This window comes from Branchiostoma lanceolatum, chromosome 2, assembly GCF_035083965.1.
Source record: "Branchiostoma lanceolatum isolate klBraLanc5 chromosome 2, klBraLanc5.hap2, whole genome shotgun sequence".
Classification (NCBI taxonomy): Eukaryota; Metazoa; Chordata; class Leptocardii; order Amphioxiformes; family Branchiostomatidae; genus Branchiostoma; species Branchiostoma lanceolatum.
In genome coordinates, this window is record NC_089723.1 from 6,581,304 (window position 1) to 6,605,885 (window position 24,582).

Below are 24,582 nucleotides of genomic sequence, written 5' to 3' on the forward strand. Positions count from 1 at the left end.
CAACGTTCAACGTTGAGCAACTCAACAAATAAGTTACATGAACTGCGACTCATGTAATCTATCTATCCATGAATTCATTGCCTTCGTCAAGTATATATACTACAGATTAGAGCAAAATATTGCAACACTTGAGAACAAAATATGCAAACACAACAAAAAGTGGGAATCTTTATACCTTTTTTTTGTAAGCTCAATTGATTGTTGCCACAAGCTATTAATTTGTCAGTGTTCGTACAACTGTATTTTCTTGTTTCATGTGTCTGTTTCGTATCTTTTGTTTAATATCTGAATAAAGTTTGTTGAAAAAATTTACATGAAGGAGAATATAGACTTCTGATAGTGATTATCTGATGATGTCCCGTCTTAGAACGTTCTCTGCAGACAGAAAAAGAAATTCGCTCTTACATGTGTATATTTTATTTTATTAGAAGCACGCTACACAAAGACAAGGATATAGTGGCTGCACTCAAGTACAGTAACTTATTTAACAGCGCCACAAAAAAACTACATAAAATAAAACAAAGACAAACTTAAGCAAATTTCTTGAACAAACGTAACATGAATGAAATTTGACTTATATCTAGATATTAAATATACAGAGTAATGGAAATTCAAAAATATTACGAATGTAATTGGAAAATCAGCATATTTTTTACCCCTTATCATGCCAGATATTCCCATTCATGCATGTACGTTCTCTTTGGTATGTCCTCAAACCGATTATAGGAACATACGCCTCCAGAGACCACGGAGACAATCAAACAATAATTATCAAATTTTCAATTTGTTCCATGTAATATCACGCTCGATGTCGCGTCCCTGCATGATAATAGTACATCACCGGAGTGACATTAACTTTCCAGGGTTGCAGTGTATGGAAATGACCCACAAGTCGCTTCCACGACCTCTTTGAGAATATAACACTGCGGTGAGATTGCCCTTTCGACCGGAGAATCTTTTCCAAACCAAGTCACGTAATACTGTGTCTGCCCCGCAGACATCGGCCTCAATAAGGCCCCCTAGCTTTCCATTAAACGGTGATCGCTGAACAACCGTACAGCGACCAAAATTGGACTTGCGTGACCCTTGGTTTTATAATTGGAATATGGGGCGCAATGTAAAACTACGATTTAAAAGACAACAAAACACATAAAACTTTCAAAGACGTGTTCTTCGTCGTTGAAAATCTTTGAGTGGTCCGTCAAATTTTCGGTCTTTCGGCGGTCGTAGGCCTTTAGTGGAGGGGGCGTTATAGTGAACCAAGTCACGTACTGTAGTCAACGGTCTCAAGAACAGTTGGTACATCTATCTGTAATCACATTTATTACAATCTACACTATATCAATTATCAACACTTAGAACTGCATCATGCTAAGTCGATTATAAATCTTCCAGGAAGGCATTTGAGACGTTGGTCTGACGTGTATGGATGTGCAAGCGTACGAGTCTGTCGCCTGTTTTAGTATGAGCGACAGCGGGTCCAATTTTTCACCATTGGGCCTAGATTACCCGCGACTAGTGCATATCATAACCTTTGGAATTATACGTTCAGAGCGCAAAAGGTCACTTTGTGATAACGTTGAGTAGGTATTACCCCCGCAGCTAGACGTTTTAGCAAATGGATAGATTTGCTGACCGTATGACCAGGGGGTCTGAGGCGGGCACTAGCGCGAGCTTGTCTGAGGAGGTTTTGAAGGCCAAGGCAGCACAAATGGTATGGTAAACTGCCAAAACGTCTAAAAGTTCGTCCTCTTAAAACCAAACTTTATTCATATTGTATATATTGTCATGTGTGGGGCACAATATCAGCATTCCAACATGGTGCAATTTCAATAAAGTTGTCCTACAACGATTGGAAAAGATCCAACGTATGACGTCTTCTGGTACATAACCACACTATTCCGTGAGACTAATCTATCTTCTAAATAACTATGTAGTACGGGTCGAGAGTGCGCTTTCAAGTTACAATTATTGGGAGAATCTCAAACGTTTAGGTATTTTTATGTATCGTCTTATATTCAGAATGTAGAGGTCACATGTCAATGTTTATGTGTACTTGCATTTGCTATTTGGAGCCATTGAGAGAAATCCCGATGAAGAATATGTTACACTTGTACATAGTGAATTACACATTTGCGAAAATTTGAGACCTTTATAAAAAGTGATATTCGTCTTCTATTATAGTTCTGGACAACATTGAGAAACCCTGTTGTCAACACATTTTTTTCTGGAATCTCCCGTTTTCTATATTCAACTTATGACAGCCAAACCTGGAATTTGTGGATCCTCTACGTACGTCAAGGCATTTTATGTAGAATGAATGAGTACTTTCCCCCACAGAAGATTAACGACTTGAAATAATGTACAGCTTAGTTTTACATAGGAGGGGCATGTTATGTATATCAAACGTAACAAAACATAAAACATTAGACATAAAACGTAACATACGTTCCCAGAATCTCATTTCAAGGCCAAAGTTATAAAATACATACCATTCTCCACACGGAATAGTCGTCAGTTATTGCTACATTCAGCAAGTTTTACAATGGTAGATTATGTCGTGTCCCTTTATCATGTCACAGCATCTTAAAGGAAAGCCAAGTAATATTAGGGCCGAAAAATCATATTTTGAAAGTCAATTTATTTAGTCATTTCTACACATGATTAGTTTAAACAACACTATGTATAGCAGCGTCCATGATGCAAAAATACGACGTTGTTGTATGTGAAAACTCACTGAAAATCGTGGCCGGAGTTTTTGTAGGCTCGCGAAACTAAGGGGATCATTGTACGGCACAATTTTGCGCAGTCTTAAAATCCTAAGTTATCACGATTTTGCGTGGTTATAAGATCCTAAAAGTATAAAGTTATTACACAAATGTGCTAAACAATGTTAGTAAATGTCACTACCATAAAGATTCAGCATCTTTTTTTATTTCCAGCTTTTGCCATAATATTTCTTTGGTTGCTTTCTATTGCATTTATTACATTATCTGAAGAATACAAATCTGATGCAACATTAGGGGAAATTGTGCGGTAAAACAAACTCCATACATTTTGCAAAGAAAAATAAAAGACCGGAACACATGAAACACTCTGTAATAATAACAAATCATTGTCGTGTAGTTTCTATAAATGCAAGGGGTGAAATAAATACGCTCGTCCCTTAACAGTACATCTTGCATATCTTATATACCAGTTTTTTTTCAATGGACTTAAATAGCAAACTTAAGTACATATTGACATGTGACAACCCCTGCATAGTATACATCGGTAAATATATTTAAAAAATGTCTAGACGATAGAAATTCCTCCAATAATTGTAAGAACCCATTCTTAACCCATACTATACACGTGCACTCTTCTATTAGAAGACTAGCCCTTAGATATATGTATAAAACTGTAGTTATGTACCAGCCATACGTTGTACCTTGTACAATTGTTGTGCAATAATCTTATAAAAAAAGCACGAGACAAGGCAATGCTTCAGGCATTCAACAAATATGTTTTACGGGACATGTGGCATATGCAAAGATTTCCCGCGGTAAAGTGGCATTACTTTTTCCCTGAAGACAAACACCATACTAAGAGCTTCAAGACTAGGAGCAAGATAACGTATCGCTGGAGAGCTACTTACTATTTTTCTCTTCTATTATCAACATCAATAGACTGTAGCTAAACTGACAGAAAGCGGTGTATGTTTGTTTGGAAGTTTTGTAGGTTATATTCGGGGGGAAAGCAGTGGGCTGGAAGGGGGTTCCATAGTCTTCCTGTTGGTGGAAAAACCTGTTGCTGTAGATTGACTTTGAAGCTGGTAGTTGTACAGTATAGTGGTGTGAGTCAGAGGAGAACCTGCTGACAAATTCTCTGTGGTGGGACGAGTAGTGAAAGTTCATCGGAACAATTGCCGTGGAGGTATCTATAGAAAATAGACAGGGAGTCAATGTTTCGTCTGTGAGGAAGGGAGTCCAGTTTTGAAGCCAAACGATGATCAATGACCACACTGATTCTCCCTTGGATTCGATCTAAAAGGTGAAAGCAATCTTTTGTAGCTCCGGCCCAGTAGGTAGTTTACCTGTAGACCGCTTCCAACGACTATTGTAAGCGAACTAATGCTAACAATGCTGTATTGCAGCCTACAGCATAACGGCAAAAAGGGGTCTCTCTCAGACAAATAACACTGGCCATAGGGAGAATGAATTTCCAGTTTGACCATTATATGATTCTATTAGCAGGCGCAGGAGGAAATATTACTTTCAGGCCAATTATAAGCCCTATTTTTGCCGAATTCTATTCCTCGTATGTTATGGTTAATAATCTTATTCTATTAATGATGTTCCTTTAATTCTAAACAAATCGTATGAAATCTCAAGTCGGACCAAGTGAACTATCATTTTCATTATTTTGAGTTAAGACGATAGTAATTTTAATGATCTGCAACTACCTGTAATTAATGTACATACTGGATGAATGTTCGTTATGTTGTCATCGTCACTGTATGTATTCTTATGTCTATTGTTAGTAAGAAGTCCAGGAAAGCTTAGGGCACACCACTAATGGATTTTCTTCAATAAAGTACTTAGGTTTTGGTCTTTTTTGGTTTGTATATACTTAGATTATGTTGTTGTGTATATATTGTTTAACTATGGGGCAGTGAGTGCCTGAAGCAAATAAATAGAAATAGCACATTGAAAGGGAATTTCAACTTTTCCTTCATTAATCTACTTCATGTAAAGGACGGCCCTGATTTGCATAGAATGCATCTAATTATGTTAATCATCACTAATCGTTTCTACCTGCCCAAACAATCAAGATCCATCAAACCCTGCTTAGGTTATCCTCCTCCAAAATTTAGATAAAAATGCCAACTGTAGTACCGTAGAAACCCCTCAGAAGACCCATCTTCGAATTTGACCTTTGTTTCCCCAACCTCCAACAACATACTAAATTTTCATCACGATCCATTTAATTACTCTCGAGTTATGCCACCAACAAACAAACAAACAAACCGACAAACACAAATGGTCCACAGCAGCACCAAAGGAACCCCCCAGAGGACCCATCTTCGAACTTGACCTTCGTCTTCCTAACAGAAACTTACCTACCAAAAATCACCAACATCCGTCCATGGCATCAAGAGTTATATTTCCACAAATCCCGACTAAAAATATACCCTTCTGCCTACGGCGAAGGCAATAAATAAAGTCATAAAGTCCGTACCCCCGTAGGAAGGCCTGGTGGAGGCTAGACAAAAATCAAGACCTTACAACGTGTTAGAGATGTCGGAATTGGATAAAAGGGCAGAGGATCACTGATGCAGAAGTAAAGCTCCGGGCACGCAAAATAACCATTATCGGATTATAACAGCCTACTGAATACGTCTGGTAGTAAAAGCCCCCTCAGGACTCAATGGAGATCTCGATAGCAATCGCCTCTTAGCATGATTTTCCTCAATTTCCTAAGTAAAGTGAGAGAATTGGCTGTATTTACATGAACAGTATCGGGTGCAGATCTTCGTTCTAGGTATAGAGCTACCGTTGAAAGTTAAACTTAGAAGAATATTGCTAAAATCGATCTCGAGATCTCGATAGAAATCGCCTCATAGCATGATGTACCTCCATTTCCTAAGTAAAGTGAGAGAATTGGCTGTATTTACATGAACAGAATCGACTGTAGATCTTGTTTATAGGTATAAAGCTATCGTTGAAAGTTAAACTTAGAAGAATATTGCTAGAATCGATCTCGAGATCTCGATAGAAATCGCCTCTTAGCATGATGTACCTCCATTTCCTTCGTAAAGTGAGTAAATTGACAGTATTCTGATGAATATAATCGGGTGTAGATCTTGGTTCTAGTCATAGAGCAACCGTGAAAAAGTTAAACTTGGAAGAATATTGCTAAAGTGACATCAATGAAGGAATGCCAAAACAACGATGTTGTATTGATGCAACGACATGCTATGGTACTTATTCCATATGTCAGCACTCATATCGCAGTGAATGTTTTGCTTTCCTCGAGTTTATTTTAGAGCGTAAGTAAATGAATATACTCTATGCACTAAATATATAAGCTTCATGGCAAATTATAAGCTTAATATTTGTAATCTATTCAGAAAATCATCACCGTTTGCCAAAACAATTGAAATACGGGTATTCAATCCTGACTGCGCGTTCCGTGGCCAGAAATCGACCTAAAATTCATAATCTACAATTCATAGAGATAATATTGAATTTTTATGGAAAGCCGAGGAAGCCTTCCCATTACATCGAGAAATGATAATCACATAAGCCGTGTGATTTGATTTAAAACAACAGGGGTTGGTGCCCTTGTCTACCTAACGAATCAATTGATTGATCAATACACCAAATATAGACAACTGCACTTAATCACGTTCAACACTACCATCTTCGATTTAGTCGTATTCAAAATATCGGCCATTCAGAAAATGTAATTAGTGAGGTATTGTAACTTCTTTTCTTTACTTATACTACACCATTCCTTCATATTACTTTGGGAAGATCTATAAATAGGGATTTGGCGGATTTACTCGAAGAGAAAATCAAGGTCGAGTCAGTTTAATCACGGAAGAGTACCCGGGGGTCGAAAACACGCTGTTTTCAAACTCACGCAGGTAGAATTGATTACCCTTATCATTGCGGACAGCTGGCCACACGAGTATTTCTTAATTACCATAGCGGGGATAATGAGATTAGTACGGCTGTGGAAACCGTAAGTATGCCTGTAGGGAAGCGTGCCAACATAAAAGTTTGTGAGCCGTGCACTTGATGGTTGTGTAAGTGCTCCCAAATGTATCTGTAGGAACGTCATGCCTTTGCACGGGCAATTTGCCCTCAGTTCCGCGCAGGTCACTTCTCATATCAACGGCACATGCAGGGCTGTCATAAGCAATGGAGGAGAATCTAATGGCTGCCGTGGCTAAAACGCCGTGACATATAAATTTCTCTTCTTTATGTACAAGTAAAAAACTTTGCAAAGATATTCACTGGGAGCTCGTCATAGGATCCGTTGCATAATCCTGCAATGGAGAAGAATCTAATGGTTGCTATGACTAAAGCACCATAACATATCAATTTATCTTCTTTATGTATAAGTAGAAAACTTTGCAAAGATATTCACCGGGAGTTCGTAATAGTGTCCGGACTGTTAATGGTATTACCCTACGAACTCTATAAGCAATGGAGAAGTGGCTGAAGCACCATAACATACTAATGCCTCTTCTTTATGATAAGTAAAACTTTACAAAGATATTCACGGGGCGTTCGTCAGAAGACCTGTACTGTTAGTGGTATTACCCTACCAACTGTATCAGCAATGGAGAAAAATCTAATGGCTGCCGTGGCTAAAACGCCGTGACATATAAATTTCTCTTCTTTATGTACAAGTAGAAAACTTTGCAAAGATATTCACCGGGAGCTCGTCATATAGCATAGGATCCGAACTGTTAGTGGTATCACCCTGCCAACTGCATAAGCAATGGAGAAGAATCTAATGGCTGCCGTGGCTAAAACGCCGTGACATATTAATTTCTCTTCTTTATTTATATCAAGTAGAAATCTTTGCAAAAATATTCACCGGGAGCTCGTCAGAGGTCCTGGACTGTTAGCGGTATTACCCTACCACCTATGTAAGCAATGGAGAAGAAGCTACTGGTTGCTATGGCTGAAACATCATTAATATTAATGTCTCTTCTTTATGTATAAGTAAAACTTTGCAAAGATATTCACATGGCGTTCATCAGAAAACCTGGACTGCTAGTGGTATTACTCTGCCAGCTGTAAAAGGAAACAAAATACGTTGACTTTATCGTTTCACCAGTATCATTAAAACCAATCCAATTCTGCCGAATATCCAGTAGCTTCTGGTAAACCGTAAAGCACCTTGAAGAATTATTCAAAGGAAAATTTGTACAAATGTTTTGCACGTTTTCTGCAGACGAATTAGAAAGTAGCTTTTACCAAATGCTTCTTTCGTCCTCTATTTCTTATTTAAGATACAACATGTCTTTTATTGGTTTGTCGCAGTTAAGAAACTGAATTACAAACCAGTGTACAAAGAAGTTTGAGCCTTTCAATCCAGTCAGTATACAAAAAAACTCATAAGTATTCAAAAATCAATACATATAAAAATAATAGACAATCTTTTTTCTCAAAAATGTTGATAAAATTCACATATATGGCACAGAATATGATACTAGTAACCAAACTGGTTTAAAAATCTCGTCAGATACGGTATCGGAGAGGTACTTTATCTCTGTGTGTTTGTCTTAGGGATGTCTTTATCAAATGAGTACAAAATATCACTGCCTAAAATACGGCTTCTTGGAATTTTGCACAGTTTGAATATTCACCAGCAGCCGCAACATTTCTTCAAATCTGAGCGAATTGCACTTCCCCTGTACGGCAATGTATTTTAAAGTAGCAAGGGTGCTTTAGTAAAGCCTTGTTTCGTTTTCGTTTTCTTGACCAAATGAGTACAAAATATCACCGCCTAAAATGACTGGAATTCTGCACAGTTTGAGTATTCACCAACAGCCGCAACATTTCTTCAAATATGCACGAATCGCACGTTCCCTGCACGGTAATGTACATGCGTTGGTCTGTGACACGTCATTACCTACTGCTGATCACGTTCCGGGGATAAAACTTTATTGGTGCTACAGCTTGGCCGCAGCCGTATACAACGAGAACGCAATCTGATTGTCTGTAAAAAGAACACTCTTCCGCACCGCGGCCTTGTAATCAAGGAATCGCATTTTTACTACTGTTACAAGGGTAATACCATTCTAAAGGCATATATTGATCATGAACTCGTGAAGCTGAGCATTTTCTTATACACTGCAAACTTGTACCTTTTCGAAAAACGATTTTATGTATTTGACGTCCATGTATAAAATTGAGCCAACAGTCCAATTTAGACATAAGGTGAAAGGTTACAGGTTGTTAAAGGCAACCGAAGCAATATTAAGGCCAAAAAATGGAAATTAAAAAAAAATGCTGTTATCTATATGGTAGTGACATTTACTAACATTGTTTAGCACATTTGTGTAATAACTTCATACTTTGAGCAGTCTAAAACCGAGCGAAATCATGCCGTACGATGATCCCCTTGTTTTCGCGAACCTACAAAAACTCGATTTTCAGTGAGTTCTCCCATCACACCAACGCCGTATTCCAGCATCATGGACTGTGTCATACATTGTGATAGTATTGTTTGAACTAATCATGTATAGAAATGACTAAATGAATTGATTTATTTAAAATCCAATTTTCGGGCCTTGATATTGCTTGGGTTTCCTTTAACTATGGGTGCCACCGGTGTAGACGTTCAGTGGAGCATAATTCAGGAGATCAACATACATCCAGGATTAGACCTCACGGCCTCCATTATGCAATCTATCCATATTCAACAGCAGAAAGTCGATTTGTGCTGTTTTAGTGGACCATGAATCGTCACTAATGCATTTCTGACACGCCTAGACCGTGATTTTGTCGCACCAGTCGGACGTAGTTGTGCGAAATGCTCCATACATCAAATTTTCCTGACATGGATATGCGTTGCAGGTGTGAGTATTACAGAGTATGTCTCTCACCTATGACACCTTTACATGTATACTTGTTGGGAGTGCATCTCAACATTACAGCGACATGCTGTAGCAACGTCATTGTGCCCTCCAAATCCGGAAGGGTGCAACTGAAGAGCCTGATTTGCATCCACGCCAAGGGGAATCATGAGCTAACTTGTTTGAATTTCAAAATACACCCGTTGAACAATGCGACAGGAAGGAGAGACAGGCCTAGGGCAAAACCGATGCATACAAAATGCTGATGATGCAGTAAAAGCTTGTTGTTGAGTGGTAACCAATGTTTGTGAACATGCTTCAGGCAAAATACAAATTGCATCAAACAACATGGGAATATAGAGACAAGCTATGGACAAACAGCTGAGACATTCCCAAACCCCCATGGCTTTCCATTTAAATCGCAATACGCTAGACATTCTACAGACTTTAAGGTCAACTAGAACCACTGGGGATGTTGCTGCAGCTCGACTGGTAGCAGTCTCACAGTTGCACTCTTAGTTCCAACTTCTTGGTAACTATGAGACCCCGGTTCAATCCTGGGGCAGGAGATCTCGGTTGGGACTGCACCCGTCTTTGGGAAAAGACGTAAAATGAGGATCCTGTGTTCGAGGAGGTGCCTCAAGCATGTGAAAGGGGAGGGGCTAACAACCTCTCCATGTGAACATATGCCGAAACAGCTGCCCTATGTGTCAGTCATATAGCTAGGCACAGCAATGGTCTCAACAAACAAACAAACAAACAAACAAACGAACGAAAGAATAAACACGAAGACGTCTTTTGGGTCCGGTAAAGAGTACGTTAAAGGAAACCCATGCAATACAAAAATCGGATTTTGAAAGTCAATTTATTAAGTTATTTCTATACATGATTAGTTCAAACAACACTATCACAATGTATAGCAACGTCCATGATGCAGAAAAACGACGTTGCTGTGATGTGAGAACCGTGGCCGGAGTTTTTGTAGGCTCGAAAACTAAGGGGATCATCGTACGGCATGATTTTGCACGGTTTTAAAATGCTCAAAGTATGAAGTTATTACAAAAATGCATGCTAAAGAATGTTAGTAAATGTCACTACCATAAATATTTCAGCATTTTTCAATTTCCATTTTTTGGGACTTAATATTCCTTTTTCTAGGTTGCCTTTAGCGCAAACTACTGCTGTTAGATCACTAAAATTTTAGGTGACGCGGCAAACTTTCCTCGCTCCGACTTTTCGCAGCTCTTGAAGTATTAAGTAGACATCGCAATCTAGGGGTCCTGACCTTACCCATTGTCCTCCGGCAATCTAATTGACCCCTACCCCCCTCCGAGTCCCAAAGAGAGCAGCTGGTCTTGCACGTGCCAGAAGGTTGTGACCTCAGGGTTGCAAAGTTTCTATTAGGTAATACAGATGCTATGGGAAAGATAACCAGTTACTTAAGTCTTAGACGTAAAGGATTTCAGTCAACTAACTGCTTGATAAAGCTGCTGCCAGTCTTGTCTTAAAGGCAACCCGAGCAATATTAGGGCCCTAAAATCGGATTCAGAAAGTCTATTTATTTAGTCATTTTTATACATGATTAGTTCAAATAACACTATCGCAAAGAATAGCAACATCCTTGATGCAAAGATATGACGTTGTTGTGATGTGAGAACTCACTGAAAATCGTGGCCGGAGTTCTTTGAAGGCTCGCGAAACTAAGGGGACCATTGCACGGCACGATTTTGCGCAGTTTTAATATCCTAAAAGTATCAAATTATTACACAAATGTTCTAAACAATGTTAGTAAATGTCACTACCATAAAGATTTCAGCATTTGTTTAAATTCCATTTTTTGGCCCAAATATTGCTTTGGTTGCCTTTAACAACCATAATCTAAACCATAAAGGATGTGCATGGCTTCTAATTAACATTTATCGAAACTGACACTGACAGTAATTATTTCGAAATATGAAAAACTTGTGTATTTTCTTCTTGGATATCCTGAAGTAAAGTACATTTAATGAAATCAACTTCAGTTACAGACAAAGCATCAAAAATATTAAACACCAATAATTATGTGTAGATTTAAAAAAAGCACGTCCGATTTACTACAAGATTCTGATTTATTGATTCTTTTACGTTCCTTCTTGACAAAAAAATTGTCAAGAATATCCCTCTCAAAATCCTTTCCACTTATGTTATAACTCAGGACAAGACTCCCACGGTTTCTGTCATAACCTAAGGTTTGATATATTCTACCAATTTACGCTCGAGATTCGTGCAGCAAATTTTAGGGTACCTCGACTATAATGGTGGTAGGCTTATCGGCAAACGTATGAAGCGTGGAGATGTACAATATAGACTTTGTGTATTTCATGTCCAGGGGAGGGACCTCTAAATAGACTTTCCTATGCCACACATGGATAAGCCGTCAAAAACAATCACTTAAAAACACATGTAGCTACATTTCAAACCTCAAGTCTTTACCACCCCTGCAAAGCTGGAATTGTCAGGTTGCTTTAGGTGAAAAAGCAGGAGTTCAACTCCAGCATTCTAACGAGCTAAAGACAGAAGTTTCAGATGAGACCAGGATTTCACCCCCCCCCCCCCCATCCTAATATTTAAGTCCAACCATAAGAGAAGGGTTCAGAGGTTATTCCGAGATCAAAACATGACAAAAATCACCTATTTTGGCCAGATTTTTAAAATTCACAATCTACTGTCCTCCCGAGCAGAAAGCTGGACAATTCTGGCTAACATTTGACCAGGAAAAAAAAATATTTTTAGCAAAATACTAAAGGGTATGCAGCGTGCACTCTACTGCGCAACTCTATTAGCTGGTCCCTCCCCTCCTATTCGGTAATGCATGCTGTTCTCACAAGATTGGAAGCCACAGTTGACCTACAGGACAGCCGGAAGGCGAAGAGAACTGGGTGTGGTTTCTACACTACCAAAAATATTCTGTTTTACTTTTCTAGTTTTTGGCGACGCCTGAGAAGCGAGCCTAATGGCATATATATGTTGTGTGCAGTTTGCAAGAATTCTAGGAATTGCACAGAAATGTGTTCACAGTAAAGGAATGTTGGACCATAACTCAAGAATGCATGGATGTGTTGGAACGTTTATAAACTATTTTCTCAACTCGTGGACACATTTTAAGAATTTCAAGAAAGAATAAGAAAGAAGAATCGAAGAATTAGTCTGATTCTTTCCATGGAAACTCTCATAACAAGGAACATTTCCTAACTCTAATAATCAAGAAATTATTTCTGATAAAGATTTTCACCCTCAATAATTTCTAGAAACTCAAGTATAAATTTCTTGACTTCAAGATTATTTTTCTTGTTATATCTAAGAAAATATTAGAATTTTTCTTTCCCCTTTCTTTAATCTTATTTCAAGAAATATGCAGGAAAAAATTACTACTTAAGAAAAAATTCTTAACTCGTGGACAAAATGTTTTTCTTAGACACAGAAAGTTTTCTTCTTTTAAGAAGATTTTTCCGTGTATAAGGATAAACAAGAAAGATAAGGAAATGCATTTTAGGTAGTGTAAGGCTTGAAGGAATACTGTCTGATTACATTAGTGAGGTGTGCTGTAGTAGCTTCTAACACAAGATCACCGTGATTGACAGCACTTCCGGCCAGTTCCGGGCACAGTCTGGGACAGTAGGGCTGTATCCCGTTCTGTGCCTGAATGGGCACGGATCGTGACGGGCACGGATCCGGACACGACAGATATAGGCAAATGGGCAACCTCAAGCCAACCGTACACTGTCATGCCGTATCTTCAGAAGAAACGCTGTAGCCGCATAGTTCCCGTTTGATTTGATTTTGATTTCATTAGAATTGCAACAGTGCAATACACGTGGGACACAGGCAGCTATTGCTGGTGTCGTGACCCACGACACGTAATATACCCGTTTTTACACTTGGGTGGAGTGAGGAAAGTCGTGGAGGGCACAAGATCGGTGGAGTCAGGGGATTCGAACCCGGGACTGCTGGGGTCTGGGCCGAAAACCCTGCTGTTACGCCATACGACCCCGCGTTCCCATTTAGAACTTTATTCAATTAATTAATTATCCACAACATTTATGGATAATTACCTTCGCGAAAAAGGTTATGTTTTCTGTGGCGTTGGTGTGTGTGTCTGTCTGTCTTTGTTTTCGTGTAATTTTGTGTCTGTCTGCATGTCTATCTGTCTGTCAACACGATAACTTGAGAAGGCCCCGATGGATCGCCTTGATATTTGGTAGGTGGGTAGGTCTGGTTGGCTAATATATATATGGCCTCCGTCGGTCAGTATTGACCATGGTAAAAGCCCTACAGCATCGACTATGGCTAAACAGCCCTATACGAGAATGGCCGTCCCTTCCACATAAATCACATCTGTAAGCTGACTCAGTTCTGTTGCAAAGTTCCTTTCTGCGGATCTGCTTTTCTTCTGCGCTGTGCATCAGTCTGGCTTCTCCTGATTTCAGCTGTCTGAACAGTGTGCATCTCCACCTGGAACGGTCACTTGCAAGGTCCTCCCAGTGCTCCGTTTCAATATCTAGAGCCTTCAAGTCCCTCTTGCAGACATCTTTGAATCACAGCTGTGGCCTCCCGGTGCTTCGTAGAGAAGTATTCGAACATCCTTCATGCGATGAACGTGGACTAAAACTCTTCAAGGCTATGCTGTCGCCTGAGCACCATCTCCATGTCCTTGTTCCCCTCCGGCGTTCGACTGCTACAGGCAGACAGCTGAGAAATAGTAACACTTTCACTCTGCCAACAGCCAGGACTCAGCGACTGAACAAGTCATTCCTTTACTGTGTCATAAGACTCTATAATGAAAATGCCTGACCCACGGCTGTCCCGTTTTGGTCCTGATGTAAATGTGTTAATGTAAATGAAATGGTATATATTATGTGAAACTGTTAGTATTGATTTTAAAATGAACGCTTGTACAAATCGGAACACAATTCAGGGAGGCATTAGCTAATCCCTGCTTTTGTACGATTTGTGTTGAATTGAATAAACAATCAAATACTAGCCAGCGAAGTCTGCGCTGCCTGAGCAGGGTGAACATGGTAGGTAGGCCGGTGTTCAGGAATTATCGGTCCCCCAGGAAAATCGGTCCCCAATCCATGGTGGGCGTGGCCTAAAAAGTACGAAGGCCCACAGGGCCAAAGACATAGATATCATCCACAAACACTGTATTTGAATTGAATACTTAATGCCAAATGTATGAATTGTAAGAAGGTGGGACGGACATTGTCCACAAACACAAATATGAACGTTTCATCAACAAAAAGTATCAGTTTTTGGCCATTGCAGGGACACATTTTCCCGGGGTAGCCAGGATTTCCGGTCCCCTCATAGGAAAGTCAACAACTCTTCTCCTAGTAGTGATGCATTTGGAAAAATACTTTATTCTTAAATTACTTTAACTTGAGTTGATGCTCTTAACACAAAAATATAAACGTTTCAGGGACGTCGGACAACAGTCTCTGCATTTGTCCATTGAGGGAATTCAGGGGAAGGGGACTCATTTTCCCGGGGTAGATCTAGCCGGGATTTTCGGTCCCCTCATAGAAAAGTCAACAACGCTTCTTCTGATGAACTTGGAAGCTTCTTTATCAACTTCAAGGCGCTTATCGGAAGATTTAACACAACTATAAAGGTTTCAAAAGCAAAAAAATCTCAGGATTTGGCCATTGAGGGATTTCAGGGGAAGGGGACACATTTTCCCGGGGTAGATCTAGCCAGGATTTTCGGTCCCCTCATAGCAAAGTCAACAACGATGGACTTGGAAATTGTTTGTCAACTTAAGGGACGCTTCTCTGAAGAATTAGCACAACTATAAATTTAAACGTTTCAAAAGCAAAAAAATCTCAGGATTTGGCCATTGAGGGATTTCAGGGGAAGGGGACACATTTTCCCGGGGTAGATCTAGCCGGGATTTTCGGTCCCCTCATAGCAAAGTCAACAACGCTTCTTATGATGGACTTGGAAATTGTTTGTCAACTTAAGGGACGCTTCTCTGAAGAATTAGCACAACTATAATCGTTTCAAAAGCAAAAAAATCTCAGGATTTGGCCATTGAGGGGATTTCAGGGGAAGGGGACACATTTTCCCGGGGTAGATCTAGCCGGGATTTTCGGTCCCCTCATAGGAAAGTCAACAACGCTTCTTATGATGGACATGGAAATTGTTTTTCAACTTGAAGACGCTTCCCCGAAGACTAAACACAACTATAAACGTTTCAAAAGCAAAATGTCTTAGGATTTGGCCATTGAGGGGATTTCAAGGGAAGGGGACACATTTTCCCGGGGTACCCGGGATTTTCGGTCCCCTCATAGGAAAGTCAACAACGCTTCTCCTGATCCATTTGGAAACCTGTTTTTAGACTTAAAGACGCTTCTCTGAAGACTTAACACAACTATAAACGTTCAATCTCCTCAATGGCCAAATACTGAGACTTTTTGCTTTTGAAATGTTTATAGTTGTGTCAGGTCTTCAGAGAAGCGTCTTCAAGTTGAAAAACAAGCGCCTAGGGTCAAGATAAGACAAAATGTTGACTTTCCTATGAGGGGACCGAAAATCCCGGCTTAACCCCGGCCCGGGAAAATGTGTCCCCTTTACCTAAAGTCCCCTCAATGGCCAAATGCTGAGACTTTTTGCTTCTGAAACGTTTATAGTTGTGTTAGGTCTTCAGAGAAGCGTCTTCAAGTTGAAAAACAGGTTTCCAAGTGCATCAGAAGAGACGTTGTTGACTTTCCTATGAGGGGACCGAAAATCCCGGTTTTACCCCGGCCCGGGAAAATGCTGAGACTTTTTGCTTTTGAAATGTTTATAGTTGTGTTATGTCTTCAGAGAAGCGTCTTCAAGTTGAAAAACAGGTTATCAAGTGCATCAGAAGAGACGCTGTTGACTTTCGAATTAGGGGACCGAAAATCCTGGCTACCCTGGCCCGGGAAAATGTGTCCCCTTGAGATGAAATAGCACAATGGCCAAAACCCTTTGAAAAGTTCATATCAATTTTCATAGAATCGTCTTTAAGTTGAAAATTAGGGTCCGAAGTAGACCAGAGGACGACTGTTTCAACTTTACTATGAGGGGACATTATTTGTCGACAATGTCGGCAGTGTAGAATTGTTATGTTACAACCTATGTTGTTGTGGGCCTTCGTACTTTTAGGCCACGCCCACCAGTCTCAAATGTGGACCAATGGCAGGAGGGGGACCGATTTTCCCGGGGGGACCGATAATTCCTGAACACCGGCACCGGACAGCACTTTGGTGTTGGTCACTTTTTCCTTCCATGATGGTTAGTAGGTCACCAAGAATTAACTGTGGTTTTATCACCAGCATGTTTGTTTTGCTTGTTACAGGCAGTTTGCGTAGCAAAACCTTTGTTGGATGCCGTTGGCATGTGTGGTGGCCGCCATGTTGATTTGGTAACGTCGCAGGGTAGCCATACCATTTCATTGGGAGGGGTGTGTTTTTTTGGAGTCACTAGCGTTCTCTCTATTTTCAACAAATCGGCACACAACTATCACACATTCAGCTCAAATAAAAAGAAAAATTCAATATCAATTCATATTCATAAAAAGAGCCCGTAACCTAACATAGCAAACCTGAAGTATATGTAGCACAAATACTTAACTCTAGTTTTTTTATTGCTTTTCGCTCGGTCACTTCATTCCCTTCCTCGTTGAGTTCAAACAATCATGCGCACGTTTATAACATTGTTTCCACGCGATCGACTCTTTATGGATGACTCATTTCGTGCAACCTACAGGGTCCCTTGGCGCTGTTTCACAATTTGGACCTAGGCCAGCCCAATTGAGCAGCCGATCGCCAAAACAGAATATTTTAAACCTCTTTGTGTAGTTATGGCTGCATTCAATTGGCAAATGTCCTGAATCGATTTGTGGAGCACATTTTCTGCCCAGGAAATTGAGCAATACGGAAAGAAATAATGACACAGTCAGATGATGACAATTATGTTGTGAACTTGGTAATATCAGCTTTAAATACTGTTGGGCAAGTTTTAACAATGATAGATTTCCCTCTAGATTGCGATCAGTAAAACAGTACTGACTTTTAAGTTCTTCCATTCATTTTAAGTGTTGCTTTATGACTTACGTTACGTTGCATTACGTCACTATACGTTTTCGTGGTAACACTGGCAATCAGCCGATGTCTTCACTCTTGCAATATACATGTATTTATTTCACACATGGCTCCAATCTACTAGATTCATTATTGAAAGCACACTGACGTATACTACGATGCAGTATTAACAATCACATGAATTCTTAATACGTTCAGGAGGCTTAGGATTCAACCGTTACACTTTGTACTTGACATAGCTATAGCAATAGTTGCCGACTCTTAAGCCCCCCTCTCACTGGACCCGCGGCACGCTGGCGGCGTTGCTGCGGCTGATCGAATTGACAAAGCACTCAACGAATTTCATCGACAAAAAACGAATCAATTTAAGCTTTGTGTTTTGTTGTCTTTTTGGTCATACTTGTACGTTTTGAATGATATTCCCATTATAAATTCAAGGTTAACGCAAATCCAGTTTAGGACGCAGCGATGACGCCAGCGTGCCGCGGGTCCAGTGAGAGGGGGGGGGCTTTACGAACAGCTTCTATTTTAGTTTTAAGCATGAAAAACATTGGGTTTGCCGTACGGAAAGTTTATAATACAAACTTACTAAGTAGGCAATATTGACATGACCTACTTTTCGCAATCAAACGTCTTTTATTGCATCTTTGCTGATGGAGGTTTCTTGTTCCAACCTCATAGCACGAAGTTTAATTCAATAGCCCTGCTATACGTGATTTGCGAACAGGTAGACCAAATTACATTCCTTTGAAAATCAATGATAAGTAGATGTATAAGTGGGTTTACCATGGAGACGCCGTGTCCAAGGATCTTGATGTTTAAGAAATTTGCTTTTTCGACGTTACTTTTCATTAGGAAAGTGGAGTAAAAACCAGGTCAATCGTTATGGGACTGTAACGAGAGACGCTTTGGTAGAGTGATGGATTAAGACTCAAGAGCCAATCACCCGTAGGGCAAGCGCGGCATATTTTACTCGATTGAGTAAATGCATGTTGTTGCAGGCACACCATATGTCAGGGTGTGCTCCAAAAGCCGGAAATGTTTTCCAGAAAAGAAATGGTAGTCACATAACAGTATATTATTCTCCGTCAATGCGTTAAAGAGGTGTTGTTTCACATTTATGGTCCTTTTTTGACAGGTGAAGTAGACACTGACTTATAATGTTGTAGTTAACGCTTGACTAATGCGGCGCGACCTTGCTCGGACTTAATTTGCATTTAATTGATATTCACAATACCGCCAAAGACTACTCTATCATTATTCTACGTTTCTGTAATCTGCAACATGTTTTATTGCTTCCAGCAAAAATGGAGGGCTTTGTTTTTGGGAGCGTTCGTGTGTGTGTGTCCGTCTGTGTGTCTGTGAACACGATAACTCGAGAATGCCTCGGTGAATTGTTTTGATATGTGTTATGCGGATAGGACCTCAAAATGATTGGATTTGGGGCCTCCTAGCGGCTATCATGGAACTACAGGGGCGTTTTTGTTAAAATCTTTTAAAGAGAATAACGAACGGATTATCATGATTTGGTGTCTGCTTTACTGATTATCTTTTACTTGTCATGGTTTAATTTACACATTGTTTTGATATGTGTTGTGCGGATAGGATCTCAAAATGATTGGATTTGGGGCCTCCTAGCGGCTTAATTATGGAAGTGCAGGGGTTTTTCTGTTTAAATCTTTTAAAGAAGATAACTAAAACAACTTTTTTTTCATGATTTGGTGTCTGCTTCACTGATCGTCTTTTGCTTGATATGGTTTGATTTACACAATCTATGTAGGCAAACTTTGCAATCTAATTATGTTATAATAGTTGATAGATATCAAACTTATCTATGAAAATGAATAACTGAGATGTTAATCTTTCATTCGATCCGATAAAGTTTCCATCCGTGATTTGATATATGCAATTGAGATAATACAGATATAATACAATGCAGACGCTGACATTTTACAAAACAACTCATAGGTTATGACGAATGATTTTATTATTTCATGGTCGTTCGTTTTCCCGGGGGCACATTTACCGTTCTCCCCACAACCTCTCATTCTCATTCATCGCACTTTTGGCAATAAAACATTCTAACTACCAGTGACATGAATGACGGGATAAAAACTATTTGTCATCGGGAATGTTAGACTACGGTAATGTAGGTTTTGTGTGGGTGGTACTAGTGTGAATGATTATGTTACACTAGGCGCACTTTTCTTTGATTCAATCATAATACGGTGAGTAGTTTCAGAGCAGGGTTTTCACATATGACAAGTATTGTTACCATACCTTTGTATAGTATGCCAGGCTCTATAGCCATGAAAACTAAGTTACTGTAAATGCAGAAATGTTCGCGGTCTTCGCGGTATGCTCTACGAGGTGAACTTAAAACCACCTCGAAATGAATAAAACAAGAGCTTTTAAAAAAAGCTGGCGTTTCGGCTACGTTTATAAGTGTGAATTGTCTTTTCCCTTTACTTGAAGTAAAATCTGCCAGAGGAAGTCACTCAAGGGCTGTTCAGTCTATAAGAAAAATTGTCATTTTGGGAAATGAGTACTGTTTTAATAGAGAAAGGCAGATTGGGGAAAGCAATTTTGAAGTTACGTCACTTAACTTAAGTGCTTTTGAAAAAGCTGGTCTTGGCCTACAACTTGTGCTTATTTGTAAAATGTATAATAGGCTCATTATAAAAGCTATCAATGTAATTATGTACATGGCACGCAATAAAACATAAAATTTGAAAAAGCACCATTGAATCATCAGCACTATGGTAATTAAGTGAAATAGAAGTTCATAACAGCTAAGGTTCTATCTAAAATGACTACCAAATGTCAAACAAATCAACAGCTACCTCATCCGTATTATTCTGGTTTCCGCATTTACAACATTTCTTCCTTATTTTCCTGGGTAATTTTGCTAAAATTCATGAAAATTCCCATAGTTTTGTGCCGAGGGGCGCCACTTTCCACGTCCGTGTTGTCTGAATGAAGTCGATACTGAACAATGGAGCATTTGCTACTGTAACAAAGAATCGCTGTTTTGCAAACAACATCAAGAGCCTCTGTTTACATCGGGGATAGAAGTTTAGTGGCGAGTGTTTTGCAAGAATCATCTTACCGCGCATAGGAGCCGCTGCACGGTATTTTCCATTACAATGAACAAAAAATTCGAATGCCGGGTTTGGAATCTATGAAGTCCTGTTCATAAGACAAAGGCCTTGTATATATTAAATGAATATTTAAAAATAACAAATATAAAATATTTCTTTATTTATTAATGAAAAAAATGATATTCATAAATATGATATTGATAGATTAATATAATATCAATATATATTTTTGATATTCAATATCTAAAAAGAAAAAAAAAATTCATGCACGGACACGAACCCGAATCTTCTGGGTCCGAAGTGCTTCGCGTTGCCAGATCGGCCAAGCTGCGGTACGTATTTATTCACTTTGGACGTAATGCTATAACCTCACTATATGGTATCATTTATGCCGATTTTTGCTCGTTTTCTTGACGAAATCATTTTTTTTCTTCTGCAATCTTGTGGAATAGATGTAATATGGTCATTTTTCAGGATATCAAAGTCTGAAACCACAATGCAATGATATTTCCGAACAGTTGTAGCAGTTACATGCGGTCGCCGTCCTGTGTCACATGCAAATCTAGCGTGCCTGCCTTTTCGTGCTCTCTTGCCATATAAGGCAACGGCTATACAAGGATTTGAGAACGTATTGCCATATAAGGTCTTATTGTGGGCGACACAGTGTTGAACCAAGCTTCCCTGGTCCTTGCTTGAAGGTAAAAGCCAGGACAATGCGTTCCGGCGCGCATGCGCCGAAACGCAAAAACTATTTTTACACAACCAAGAGATTTATTCCACCGACGTTTCGGTGACCATCTGTCGCCTTCTTTAAGGCAATTCTGACTAGTTCACATTGTAATGCAGCACAGGTGTTGCTGCTTGTACATAATGAGATGCATTCCCGAACGCAAAATATTTACATATGTACAATCACAGGAGATGACATCACTATGCGGTCCCAAACGTACAGAAGTGTAACACATACACAACTATCGATCAAAAAACAATGCAACGATTATTATCTATTTCTTAAGGATTCGGTCCCAAACGTTCCTATATCCCCCCTCATCACTGTTCATGACTGGAGTGGATTTCCCGATCCATACAGCCTCTTAATCCAACGTGTTAGTCTATTGTCCTCCCTGTCTATCACTTTGGCTCCATCCCAGTCTATTGCACGGTTGTTTCTCATGATTTGGTCTGTCACTGCTGATTTGTTGAATTGTTTTTTGCCCTCCTAACCACTCGTCTACTATTGTCTCAAACGCGAACTTAAAATCACCGCGAACACGCCATTTTCTCCCAACCGCGAAATTAAAACCACGCGAATTTAAATGCATGCAGTATATTACTTTTATATCGACACAACATCTGCGTTACATTAGTTTAGATTTATGCAAACGTTATTTTGATATTTGGCCTTTAGTTGGCTCAATCAATCATCACTACGCTGCATCAGAGAAGCAGAGAGATTGAACAGTTTCGCTCTCATGGCAGCCGGGAACCTTATCCACCTTTGAAACCTAGGTGTTAACTAACTTCTCACGTCATTTTCCGGTCCTCCCACGGCTACGCACTTCAAATTATGCTGCGTAAAAGTAGCCTCCACCAGGCCCTCTTACGGGCGTATGGATCGTAAAATTTGGCAGAAAATGGAATAATTAGCCAGTAGAGTCAGTCCATGGTGAAGATCACATTTCGCCCGCGAAACCCTGGCAAATGTTCTTCCAACAGCTGGCGTAGTTAGTCTGGTAGAGACTAGCGTAAAATACGTTTTAACAAATAGGCGACAGTCTTGGAGGCCCGGAAATTTCAATTCTGGACATGCACACCGGGAACTAAGTTTATGTCTCTATCTTACCATTAGCATGCGGCGCTGCAGTAGGTATTATTCGCCTTTGTCATCAGACACTGAATTGATGCAGGCACTGAAGCCAGCTAAGCAGGGACGATTCATCACCGAAGATCCGAGCCTTGATGGTCTAATCAGCAGATTTCCTTCAAACGACCACATCGCTATGCGCTTACCGACATTTTTGGAACGTTTGACGTGGTACAGTGAATGCAGAAATGTTCGCGGGGATTTGATTTCGCGGTAGGGAGAAAATGGAGTGTTCGCGGCGGTTTTGAGTTCATGTTTGAAACAATGATCGCGCTTCTGTCACACAATGGAACGGCTTTTCGCGGTGATTTCAATTTCAATTTATTTATTTAACCAGGGTACATCTCAGACCTACAGATTTACTTTTCAGATAACCCTGGGCACAAACATTGAAAAATACCATCAGGGAAAGACAAACACAGGTATATAACGTTAATCTACAGACGTATAGAACCGTGATCACAGTATCAAGTTCGCGGTAAAGCGTTCACCGCGAAACCCGCGAACATAAAACCACCGCGAACCTTTCTGCATTACAATATTTCCTATCTGTAAAAAATCACTGGTTTGTAGGGTTACGTATTTGGTAAAAACGTAATACAAAGTCATAGCTACCAAACTAACTGTACTACGTGAGCCTTTTCTGGAATGCCAATGGAATGAGCTATCTTCACCTCTCGTGAAAAAATGTACCGACAGAGCCGGATTCGAGTGTACTCGTCAAAACCTGCCGAGGGCATGCTACATAGTCACGCACAGTGAGTTCATAATAGGAAAGCTGTCAGTAATTTATCACCAGATCAAGTACTGAATAAGATATCTCTACCAACAGGAGGGAGATCAGGAAAGACCTTGCCATACACAGAGAACATCCAGGATATTACGTGAACTCGCTTGCCACAACCATATAGCACAAAACGGATGTTACTCAGTAAAAGCTTTGTATGCGCAGAGCACACGTGAACCAAATTTGCCGGTTACGTCAGCGGTTGGAGTTAAGGGAAGGGCATGGTCCGTATTATCACGCTGGCTTAAACAAAGTAATCGATTGATGCTGCCTCTACGTTTACATACGTGTTATAGCTTACACTAGCTGTGCCTAAAGCAAGTCTCAATATCCATTTTATTAGGCAAGGCTATCGCCGGTCGTTCGAAACAGATATGCAGCAAAACGTTGTATTGCCAATGTGAAGTCACCAATTTGTGATAGAGAGGCAACGTTAAAAATTATTAGCATGAAATATTTCTAGAAGATAATACCTGGAAGTGCTACTGAGTCGTGAAATATTTCTAACATTTTGAATATGTGCACGTTTTTGTTTCTCTCATAAAAACTTTATCTTTAACACAACGTTTCCAACAATATGTCAGTCTATAATAACCATATAATACACATACGACTGTAACACCAAATGACCAACGAGGTGGTATAAAGCTTATGCTGTACCTTCAGTCGTATTTTGCTGAAAGCTAGACCAATCAATACGAAGTGTTATAGATTATCCTCCCCCAAAATTAAAGATGAAAATGCCCACTGCAGTTCCAAACAAGCTGCTAGGGGGACCAAATTCACACATCTTCCTTCCTGCTTCAAGAGCTATCTACTACTTAAAAATCAAAAGTCCCTCTGCAGTACCGTAGGTAGTTACTAGGAGGCTCATTATCAAACTTGACCTTTTTTTTAACCCCCATCAACCCATCAAATTTTATTGCGATCCACCAAATGCTTCGTGAGTTACACCGCGAACAAACCAACCAACAAGTACAAAATGTCCACTGCATTACGGATTGCACCCGCCAGATGGCCCATTTTCGAAAATGACCTTCATCTTTACAACATAAACTTACTTACCAAAAATCATAAACATCCGTTCATGGCATCAAGGGTTATACCGCGCACATCGGTCACTCCACAATTTCGATCAAACATAT

The 24,582-nt window shown here is 39.8% G+C and overlaps 1 long non-coding RNA gene across 1 annotated transcript in view; it reads right to left on the minus strand.

The window, feature by feature from the left end:
* LOC136426700 (uncharacterized) overlaps positions 1–24,582 on the minus strand; it is a 37,062-nt gene that overhangs the window by 8,736 nt on the left and 3,744 nt on the right. The gene's annotated exons all lie outside the window — the stretch shown is intronic.